Source organism: Cetorhinus maximus, unplaced genomic scaffold (assembly GCF_964194155.1).
Source record: "Cetorhinus maximus unplaced genomic scaffold, sCetMax3.hap1.1 HAP1_SCAFFOLD_1370, whole genome shotgun sequence".
Taxonomy (NCBI): domain Eukaryota; kingdom Metazoa; phylum Chordata; class Chondrichthyes; order Lamniformes; family Cetorhinidae; genus Cetorhinus; species Cetorhinus maximus.
The window spans coordinates 1-12,175 of NW_027597311.1; the positions used below are offsets into that span (position 1 = coordinate 1).

The window sequence follows — 12,175 nt, forward strand, 5'->3', positions numbered from 1 at the left end:
TATCTAAACCTGAGCTGTACCTGTCCTGGGAGTGTTTGATGGGGACAGTGTAGATGGAGCTTTACTCTCTTTCTAACCCCGTGCTGTCCCTGTCTTGGGAGCGTTTGACAGGGACTGTAGAGGGGCTTTACTCTGTACCTATGGTAATTCCCCGAAGCCTTCAGCTGCCTGGACCCTAAACTGCAAAAAGCTCTCGCTGAACCTCTCCGCCTATCTATCTCTCTCTCTCTCTCTCTGCCTCAATTTCTCTGTTTCTCTCTCCTCCTTTAAGACGCTCCTTGTACCGATCTCTGTGTCTGAGCTTTTGGTTTCCTGTCCCTAATATCTCCCTGTGTGACTCGGTGTTCGATTCTCTTTGATAACGCTCCTGTACCGTGCACTGGGATGTGAAACGAGGGATATAAACGAGTAACGTGGTTGTTGTTTCTCTTGATAAGTGGGGTAGATACGTCACCATTGTCTGTTCCGTGCAGTAACACGGGTTGCTCAACATGGGTCAATCTTTACTTCTCTATTCCAGGTAAAACTGGGCAGGAACCAGTTGGAGGAAGAAGATCAATAACTTCAACACATCTTGGCATCGCCTGCCTCATTGTCCTAATCATCAGTTTGGTTATTGCGATAGGGCTGAGAGTCCAAGGTAGGAAACTGAATCTGACACTGAACCTGTTACAGAGATTGAACGGAGGCAATACTGAACTCCTTTATTTTCTCACCCTCTGTCCGTAAGCAGGGGTGTTTTCATGTTGGAAATAGGCTGTGGTGTGTTTACCAAAGCCCTCAGTTTGTGAGGTCAGACTTTAAAGGGAGAAGCAGCAACATCTCTCTAGATTTAAATCAGTAGCGTAGTTTATTCATACATTCAAACCCTCTCACACTAACACTGATATATTCCACACCACTCACTAGAACACTGATATTCCCCACACCCCTCACCGTAACAATCTGATATATACCACACCCTTCACCGTAACAATCTGATATATCCCACACCCTTCACCGTAACAATCTGATATATTCCACACACCTCCCTATAACACCCTGATATATTAGGCAGCCCTCACTGTAACACTCTGATATATCCCACACCCTTCACTGTAACATTCCAATATACTCCACACCCCTCACTGTAACACTCTGATATATCTCACACCCCTCACTGTAAAACACTGATTTACACCACGCACCTCAGTGTAAAATGTTGATAAATCCCACACCTCTCACAGAAACAAACTGATATATCCCACACCCCTCACTGTAACACTCAGGCATACCCCACACCCCTCACTCTAACAGTCTGATATATCCCACATCCCTCCCTGTAACACGCTGAAATATCACACACCCCTCACTGGAACACTCTGATATATCCCAGACCCCTCACTGTAACACTCTGATATATCCCACACCCCTCACTGTAACACTCTGATATATCCCACACCCCTCACTGTAACACCCTGATATATCCCACACCCCTCACTGTAACAGTATGATATATCCCACACCCCTCACTGTAACACCCTGATATATCCCACACCCCTCACTGTAACAGTATGATATATCCCACACCCCTCACTGTAACACTCTGATATACCCCACACCCCTCACTGTAACACTCTGATAGTTCCCACTCCCCTCACTGCAACACATTGATATATCCCACATCCCTCACTGTAACACTCTGATATATCCTACACCCCTCACTTTAACACTCTGATATATCCCACGCCCCTCACTGTAACACTCTGCTATATTCCACTCCCCTCACTGTAACACTCTGATATTTCCCACAACCCACACTGTAACACTCTGATATTTCCCACAACCCACACTGTAACACTCTGATATATCCCACACCCCTCACTGTAACACTCTGATATATCACACACCCCTCACTGTAACACTCTGATAGTTCCCACACCCCTCACTGTAACATTCTGATATATCCCACACCCCTCACTGTAACTCCCTGATATACCACACACCCCTCACTGTAACAGTCTGATAGTTCCTACACACATCACTGAAACATTATGAAATATTACACATTCTTCACTTTAACACACTGATATCACACAATCCACACTGTTATACTCTCATATATTGCACATGCTTCACTGTAACACTCGGATATATCCCACACCCCTCACTGTAACACACTGATATGTCCCACACCCCTCACTGTAACACACTGATATATCCCACACCCCTCACTGTAACACTCTGATATATCCCACACGCCTCACTGTAACACTCTGATATATCCCACACCCCTCACTGTAACACTCTGATATATCCCACACCCCTCACTGTAACACTCTGATATATCCCACACCCCTCACTGTAACACTCTGATATGTCCCACATGATTCTCCCTAATATTGAAATATATCACACACCTCTCACTCTAACACTCTGATGTATCTCACATCCCCCACTGTAACACTCTGATATATCCCACATCCCTCACTGTAACACATTGATATATCCCACACCCCTCACTGTAACACTCTGATATATCCCACATCCCTCACTGTAACACATTGATATACCCCACACCCCTCACTGTAGCACTCTGATATACCCCACACCCCTCACTGTAGCACTCTGATATACCCCACACCCCTCACTGTAACACTCTGATATATCCCACACCCCACACTGTAACACTCTGACATACCCCACACCCCTCACTGTAACACTCTGACATACCCCACACCCCTCACTGTAACACTCTGATAGATCCCACACCCCTCACTGTAACACTCTGATATACCCCACACCCCTCACTGTAACACTCTGATATACCCCACACCCCTCACTGTAACACTCTGATATACCCCACACCCCTCACTGTAACACTCTGATATATCCCACACCCCTCACTGTAACACTCTGATATATCCCACACCCCTCACTGTAACACTCTGATATACCCCACACCCCTCACTGTAACACTCTGATATATCCCACATCCCTCACTGTAACACTCTGATATACCCCACACCCCTCACTGTAACACTCTGATATATCCCACACCCCTCACTGTAACACTCTGATATACCCCACACCCCTCACTGTAACACTCTGATATATCCCACACCCCTCACTGTAACACTCTGATATATCCCACACCCCTCACTGTAACACTCTGATAGATCCCACACCCCTCACTGTAACACTCTGATATATCCCACACCCCTCACTGTAACACTCTGATATACCCCACACCCCTCACTGTAACACTCTGATATACCCCACACCCCTCACTGTAGCACTCTGATATAACCCACACACCTCACTGTAGCACTCTGATATACCCCACACCCCCCACTGTAGCACTCTGATATACCCCACACCGCTCACTGTAACACTCTGATATATCCCACACCCCTCACTGTAACACTCTGACATACTCCACACCCCTCACTGTAACACTCTGACATACCCCACACCCCTCACTGTAACACTCTGATATATCCCACACCCCTCACTGTAACACTTTGATAGATCCCACACCCCTCACTGTAACACTCTGATATATCCCACACCCCTCACTGTAACACTCTGATATATCCCACACCCCTCACTGTAACACTCTGATATACCCCACACCCCTCACTGTAACACTCTGATATATCCCACACCCCTCACTGTAACACTCTGATATACCCCACACCCCTCACTGTAACACTCTGATATATCCCACACCCCTCACTGTAACACTCTGATATATCCCACACCCCTCACTGTAACACTCTGATATACCCCACACCCCTCACTGTAACACTCTGATATAACCCACACCCATCACAGCGTGTTTCCGCTCAGAGCCACATTATCGGAAGGATTTGAACACATTGGAGAGAAAACGCAGAAGAGGTTTAGACGGATTTTCTGGGGATGAGAAGCTTCAGTTTCGAGCAGAGACGGGAGAGGTTGGGATTATTCTCCTCGGAGAGAAGGAGGCTGAGAGGGGATTTGATGGAGACGTTCAGAGTCAAGAGGGGGATGGAGAGAGGAGACGGGGAGAAGCTGTTCACACTGGGCCCAGAGGACACAGATTTTTAAGCGATTTGCGAAGGAATCAAACGCGATGTGAGAGAAAACGTTTTCGCAGGCCGAGCGGTTCGGCTCTGGGATGTGCTGCCTGGTCATGTGGGAGAGGCAGGTTGAATTGAGGCATTCAAGGGGGCATTGGATGGTTATTTGAACAGATACAATGTGCAGGGGTACAGGGGGGAAAAGGCAGGGCAATGGCACTGGGTCCGAACGCTCATTCGGAGTGCCGGTGCGGACACGATGGGCCAAATGGCCTCCTTCTGTGCACTTCAGACCCTGTGGTTCTTTGACCCTGTAAGTTCTATGACCCTGTGATTCTCTCAGTCCTACAGATGGACAAGAACATGACGGGGCTGAATGGAAAGATCCGGAATATGTCCGAGACCCTTGAACAGACGCTCCAGGACCGAAGATCCTTCTGCGCCGTCCTCCGGAACTACTCGGGTGAGTTGGTGCTGTCGGCCCCCACCCCCTTCCCCACTCTCCCACCATCCCACACTCTGTCCCATTGGGATCGCCCCCACCCCCTGTCTCCCCAACCCCACCCCCACCCCCACCCCCTGTCTCCCCGCCCCCACACCCCGTCTCCCTGCCCCCACACCCCGTCTCCCCGCCCCCACACCGCGTCTCCCCGCCCCCACACCCCGTCTCCCCGGCCCCACACCCCGTCTCCCCGGCCCCACACCCCGTCTCCCCAGCCCCACACCCCGTCTCCCCAGCCCCACACCCCGTCTCCCCGACCCCCTGTCTCCCCCCACCTGCCTCCCCACCCGCTGTCCCCCCACCCCACCCCCTATCTCCCCACCCCCACCCCCTGTCTCCCCACCCCCACCCCCACCCTGTCTACCCACCCCACACATTGTCTCCCCTCCCCCACCCCGTCTACCCACTCCAACCCCCTGTCTACCCACCCCCACCCCCACCCCCTGTCTCCCCTCCCTCACCCCCTGTCTCCCCTCCCTCATCCCCTGTCTCCCCTCCCTCATCCCCTGTCTCCCCTCCCTCACCCCCACCCCCTGTCTACCCGCCCCTGTCTCCCCGCCCCCATCCCCTGTCTCTCCGCCCTCGCCCCCTGTCTCCCGCCCCCGCCCCGTCACCCCGCCCCCTGTCTCCCTGTCTCCCCACCCCCGCCCCCTGTCTGCCCACCCTGCCCCGTCTCCCCACCCCCACCCCACGTCCTGTCTCCCCACCCCCACCCTCCCCAGCCTCCCCACCCCACCCCCACGCCCTGTCTCCCCACCCCCACCCCATCACCCCACCCCCACCCCCTGTCTCTCCACCCCCACCCCCTGTCTCCCCCCCCACCCCCTGTCTCCCCATCCCCACCCCCACCCCCTGTCTTCCCACCCCTACCCCCTGTCTCCCCACCCCCACCCCCTGTCTCCCCCCCAACCCCGTGTCTCCTCACCCCCACCCCCTGTCTCCCCACCCCCTCCCCCCTGTCTCCCCACCCCCACCCCTTGTCTCCCCACCCCCACCCCCTGTCTCTCCACTCCCACCCCCTGTCTCCCCCCCCACCCCCTGTCTCCTCACCCCCACCCCCTGTCTCCTCACCCCCACCCCCTGTCTCCCCCCCCACCCCCTGTCTCCCCATCCCCACCCCCACCCCCTGTCTTCCCACCCCTACCCCCTGTCTCCCCACCCCCACCCCGTCTCCCCCCCAACCCCGTGTCTCCTCACACCCACCCCCTGTCTCCCCACCCCCTCCCCCTGTCTCCCCACCCCCACCCCTTGTCTCCCCACCCCCACCCCCTGTCTCCTCACCCCCACCCCCTGTCTCCCCACCCCCACCCCCTGTCTCCCCCCCCACCCCCTGTCTCCACTCCCCCACCCCAAGCCCTGTCTACCCACCCCCACGCCCTGTCTCCCCCCCCACCCCCTGTCTCCCCATCCCCACCCCCACCCCCTGTCTCCCCACCCCCACCCCCTGTCTCCCCACCCCTACCCCCTGTCTCCCCACCCCTACTCCCTGTCTCGCCACTCCCAACCCCTGTCTGGGGGTCTGTCCGACAGATTGAGGAGATTGGATAAGGTGCAGGCGGGTGAGCCAAACTCGAAACCTGAGGCCGACAAACAAAACCACAGCGACCGGACCCGAGGCGTTTAAAGCAATAAAGAGATTCGATTGGGTCGATGGACAGAAACTATTTCCTCTGATCCGGTGGGTTGTGGGGGAGCCGGGGAGGGGGAGTCGAGAACAAGCGGGAAGAAGGTTAAAATTCGAGCCAGGATGTTCAGGGGGGACATCAGGAAACACCTCTTCACACAAAGGGGAGCGGAAATCAGGAACTCTCCCCCCCACCCCCGAAATAAACTGTGGGGGCCGGAGGTCAAAGGGAAACGTCAAAACTGAGATTGAGGGATTGTTGTTGGGGATGGAGGGTCACGGAACCGAGGGAGTTAAGATACAGAGCAGATCCAATAGAATGGTGTAAAATACCCGAGAGGGGCTGAATGGCCTCCTCCTGTTCCTGTGTAACAGGCTCGAGAGGGGCTGAATGGCCTCCTCCTGTTCCTGTGTAACAGGCTCGAGAGGGGCTGAATGGTCTCCTCCTGTTCCTGTGTAACAGGCTCGAGAGGGGCCGAATGGGATCCTCCTGTTCCTGTGTAACAGGCTCGAGAGGGGCCGAATGGGATCCTCCTGTTCCTGTGTAACAGGCTCGAGAGGGGCTGAATGGCCTCCTCCAGTTCCTAATGATTCATTGTATTTCTCTGAATTAAGTCTTTATAATTTTGCAGAGTCTCCCTGTCCGAACGGCTGGAAAGTTCATAATCATCATTGCTATAGATTCTCAACGGAGAGAGTAAACTGGGACTCGGCAAAACAACAATGTGAATCCCAAAATTCACACTTCATCATCATAAATACAGAACAGGAACAGGTGAGAATGACAGACGCATCTGTCAGAATGAGATAGAGAGAAAATATCCCTCTACACTGTCCCCATAAAACACTCCCAGGACAGGTACAGCATGGGGTTAGATACAGAGTAAAGCTCCCTCTACACTGTCCCCATCAAACACTCCCAGGACAGGTACAGCATGGGGTTAGATACAGGGTAAAGCTCCCTCTACACTGTCCCCATCAAACACTCCCAGGACAGGTACAGCACGGGGTTAGATACAGAGTAAAGCTCCCTCTACACCGTCCCTATCAAACACTCCCAGGACAGGTACAGCACGGAGTTAGATATAGAGTAAAGCTCCCTCTAGACTGTCCTCATCAAACATTCCCAGGACGGATACAGCATGGGGTTAGATACAGAGTAAAGCTCCCTCTACACCGTCCCTATCAAACACTCCCAGGACAGGGACAGCATGGGGTTAGATACAGAGTAAAGCTCCCTCTACACTGTCCCCATCAAACAATCCCAGGACAGGTACAGCACAGGGTTAGATACAGAGTAAAGCTCCCTCTACACTGTCCCCATCAAACACTCCCAGGACAGGTACAGCACAGGGTTAGATACAGAGTAATGCTCCCTCTACACTACATGAAAGAGGGTTCCAGCAGTCGATGAGCTGAGCCCGGGGTGGTTCTGGGCGATGTTACGGAGTTGGGAAGAGGCCGTCTTGGTGATGATGTGGATATGAGGTGGGAATCCCATCTCCAGGTTAAACACAACCCCAGGGTTGTGAACAGTCTGGTTCAGACTCAGAGAGTTCCCAGGATGGAGTCGGTAACTTGGGAATGGAGTTTGGAACAGAGATGGAAAAAAACAGCTTCAGTCTTCCCGATATTTAATCAGAGGGAATGAGGGAGAATTTCCTGAGGAAGGGTTTGGTGTATTTTGGGGATCAGTTGTGTGTGCGTGTTTGTGTGAGTTAAGGCAGTCATACTAACTGAACACATTCCATCATTGTATCTGCTGCAGAATTTCATAAAGAAATCTATCGAGAATAATCCTGGGGATCACTGGATCGGACTAACAGATCGAGAGAGTGAAGGAAACTGGAAATGGGTGGATGGGACCCCAGTGAGGTGGGTCCCAGCATCGCATGGAGAGAAAGAGCAGGACAAGGGGATTAGTTTGGGATTGATACAGGGCGATGGGGAGAGAGCGGGACAGTGGGATTAGTTTGGGATTGATACAGGGCTATGGGGAGAGAGCGGGACAGTGGGATTAGTTTGGGATTGATACAGTGCTATGGGGAGAGAGCGGGACAGTGGGATTAGTTTGGGATTGATACAGGGCTATGGGGAGAGAGCGGGACAGTGGGATTAGTTTGGGATTGATACAGGGCTATGGGGAGAGAGCGGGACAGTGGGATTAGTTTGGGATTGATACAGGGCTATGGGGAGAGAGCGGGACAGTGGGGTTAGTTTGGGATTGATACAGGGCTATGGGGAGAGAGCGGGACAGTGGGATTAGTTTGGGATTGATACAGGGCTATGGGGAGAGAGCGGGACAGTGGGATTAGTTTGGGATTGATACAGGGCTATGGGGAGAGAGCGGGACAGTGGGATTAGTTTGGGATTGATACAGGGCTATGGGGAGAGAGCGGGACAGTGGGATTAGTTTGGGATTTGTACAGGGCTGTAGGAATCTTGCTGATTCTGTGCAGGAATGTGTCGGATTTTTATCGGTATTTTTTATTTCCCCATTTCCCAGTTTTACCCGATGGGAGCAGGGTGAACCGAATAATGCAAAAGGAAATGAAAACTGCGCCATTATCAGAATGAACGGCTGGAATGATGCCAGTTGTACCGATCACTTCCCTTTCATCTGTGAGAAAAGGGCACTGCCCTGCGTCGAGGCAGCTGATATTGAGAAATATTGTTCCTGAAGAGAGACTGGGACACAGAACGAGAGTGTCAGGATTGTCCAAAGATCCCCAGCCCCTCCCCCCTTCCCCACAATCCCCGGCTGCCCGAGGCCACGTCCGAAAGGTGAAAGTTCACCTGTTCCCCTTCTCCCCCAGGAGGAGCCCCCTACAGCGCCACCAGTGGTGGGAGGTGGGAATGACAGCGTGACGTTTGACATTGGAAAACCCCATTATAAATCCAGGCAGGAGTCCGGCGACATGGAACAGGACAGAAGTCCTGCATTTCTCTAGCAACTTTCACTAATTCAGATGATCACCAGCCTGCTTTTGCAGCCAATGAATCAACTACTTACAGTGTTTTCATAGTTGTCTTGTCAGAAACAAGGCTTTCAATTTGCGTGCAGTAAGCTCCCACTGGACTCAGGATTAAACTCGGTCACATCTGAAATACCCTTTGGACTTTTTCTTCTCGGACTCTGTAAATCACGTCAACTCATTTCAATCTCCCTGGTTCTTGTACTGTTACTATCCATAATTGTAAAAGTTTCCTTTTTCTATCCTCCATTACTGTGTCTGTGCATTTGTGTACGTGTGTGTGCGTGTGTGTGTGTAAATGTCTATGTGTGTGGGTGTGTGAGTGTTTGAATGTGAGGGTGTGAGCGTGAATGTGTTTGTGTGTGTGTGTGAGTAGGCGTGTATGTGTGTTTGTGAGAATATGTTTGTGTGAGTGTGTGTGTTTGTGTGAGTGCGCATGAGAGTGGATACGCGGGTGTGCGAGTGTGTGTGGGTGTGAATGTGGAGGTTGACATTGTGAACATTCCTGCCCCGGGTTTTAAATGTAAATAAACTAACCCATGTTGATCATAATGTGAGTTTGCTGTGAGTGATTAGTAAAGTGGATCAGACACACTGAGGGTTTGGGAAAACACACCACAACACACTTCACAAAGAATTCAAAACACCTTCTGCGTACGGACAGTTGGTGAGAGACAGAAGTACAGTTTGCCTGTCCCTCTCCTGTCCTGAACAGTTCGTTCTGAGGAACCTCCCAACTCAGACATGTATACAGGATCTCCAACTTTGTAATACTGCTCCCAACTTCTCAATTCCTTCATACACCAGCCTACATACTTTTGCTGTAACCAATCCCTTAGGCATGTTCGGTGTCCTGATGAGCAGGAAAACACAATTGCTTCTTTTACCGATTAACTGAAATCTGTGTCCCTCTCGTCCTCGCTCCTCCCCCCAACGAGACAGTTTCTCCCGATCTATCCACGATGCTGCTATCCCTTTCATAGAAACATAGAAACTCAGAGCAAGAGTAGGCCATTCGGCCCTTCGAGCCTGCTCCGCCATTCATTATGATCATGGCTGATCATCCAACTCAATAGCCTGCTCCCGCTTTCTCCCCATACCCTTTGATCCCTTTCGCCCCATGAACTATATCTAACTCCTCCTTGAAAACATACAATGTTTTGGTCTCAACTACTTTCTGTGGTAATGAATTCCACAGGCTCACCACTCTCTGGGTGAAGAAATTTCTCCTCATCTCAGTCCTAAATGGTCGACCCCATATCATCAGACTGTGACCCCTGGTTCTGGACTCCCCCACCATTGGGAACATCCTTCCTGCATCTACCCTGTCTAGTCCTGTTAGAATTTTATAGGTTTCTATGAGATTCCCCCCCTCATTCTTCTGAACTCCAGCGAATATAATCCTAATCGAATCAATCTATCAACATATGTCAGTCCCGCCATGCCAGGAATCAGTCGGGTAAACCATCGCTGCACTCCCTCTATAGCAAGTACATCCTTCCTCAGATAAGGAGACCAAAACTGACCACAATATTACAGGTGTGGTCTCACCAAGGCCCTGCACAATTGTAGCAAGACATCCCTGTTCCTGTACTCAAATCCTCTGGCTATGAAGGCCAACGTACCATTTGCCTTCTTTACCGCCTGCTGCACCTGCATGCTTACCTTCAGCGACTGGTGTACAAGGACACCCAGGTCTCGTTGCACATTCCCCTCTCTCAATTTATAGCCATTCAGATAATAATCTGCCTTCCTGTTTTTGCTACCAAAATGGATAACCTCACATTTACCCACATTATACTGCATCTGCCAAGCATTTGCCCACTCACTCAGCTTGTCCAAATCACACTGAAGCATCTCTGCATCCTCCTCACAGCTCACCCTCCCACCCAGCTTTGTGTCATCTGCAAACCTGGAGATATTACATTAATTCCCTCATCTAAATCATTAATATATAATGTGAATAACTGGGATCCCAGCACCGATCCCTGCGGTACCCCACTAGTCACTGCCTGCCATTCGGAAAAAGACCCGTTTCTTCCTTCTCTTTGTTTCCTGTCTGCCAACCAGTTTTCTATCCATCTCAATACACTACCCCTAATCCTACGTGCTTTAATTTTACACGCCAATCTCTTATGTGGGACTTTGTCGAAAGCCTTCTGAAAGTCCAAATGAACCACATCCACTGGCTCCCCCTCATCAACTCTGCTAGTTACATCCTCGAAAAATTCCAGTAGATTTGTCAAGCATGATTTACCTTTCATAAATCCATGCTGACTCTGTCCGATTCTGCCACTGTTTTCCACGTGCTCAGCTATTAAGTCTTTTATAATGGACTCTAGAATTTTCCCCACTACCGATGTCAGGCTGACTGGTCTATAATTCCCTGTTTTCTCTCTGACTCCCTTTTTAAATAGTGGGGTTACATTAGCTATCCTCCAATCTGTAGGAACTGTTCCAGAGTCTATTGAATCTCGGAAGATGACCACCAATGCAGCCGCTATTTCTAGGGCCACATCCTTAAGTACTCTGGGATGTAGATTATCAGGCCAACCCAATTAAAACGTATAGCAACCAACTTCCCCAACCGGAGAACCAACCTAGTATTACAGACCACCAAGAATCTTTTTTATAAAAATTACTCAAACCTTCTGTTTCAATACATAATACAAGTTAGATCACTTGGTAACAGCTGCTATATTGTTGCCGGACAATGTCTTTTTTTACAGTGAGTGGCGTGGACCCAGTCTTCCTTCCCTTTAACCTTCAGGGCCGTTCGAGTTGTTAGCAACAAAAGGTAGGGTCCTTTCCACCCTCTCATGCAATTCAGCTGCTGTTTTGCATAGAGGAAAATGAGTACAAATCCAACATTTAGTCCGATTAACTTGCGAGGCTACGGCCAGCATTCGTTGAACCGCAGAATTGGTATTCCACTCCCCGCAAGGACCACGCAGGAGAGGATCCAAATCAGAGTCAGCATTCTGACGGCTCAGTTAAATTTCTTGCACAAGCCCTTCCGTCCAAGGTCAGC

General features: G+C 51.0%; 1 long non-coding RNA gene across 1 annotated transcript; it reads left to right on the forward strand.

Moving 5' to 3' along the window:
* The first annotated feature begins 547 nt into the window (after window positions 1-547).
* LOC144676125 (uncharacterized) lies at window positions 548-6,858 on the forward strand. The gene is made up of 3 exons (XR_013575248.1): window positions 548-640; window positions 4,387-4,506; window positions 6,802-6,858. It is a non-coding gene; the product is annotated as an uncharacterized LOC144676125 (long non-coding RNA).
* Window positions 6,859-12,175: the final 5,317 nt, after the last annotated feature.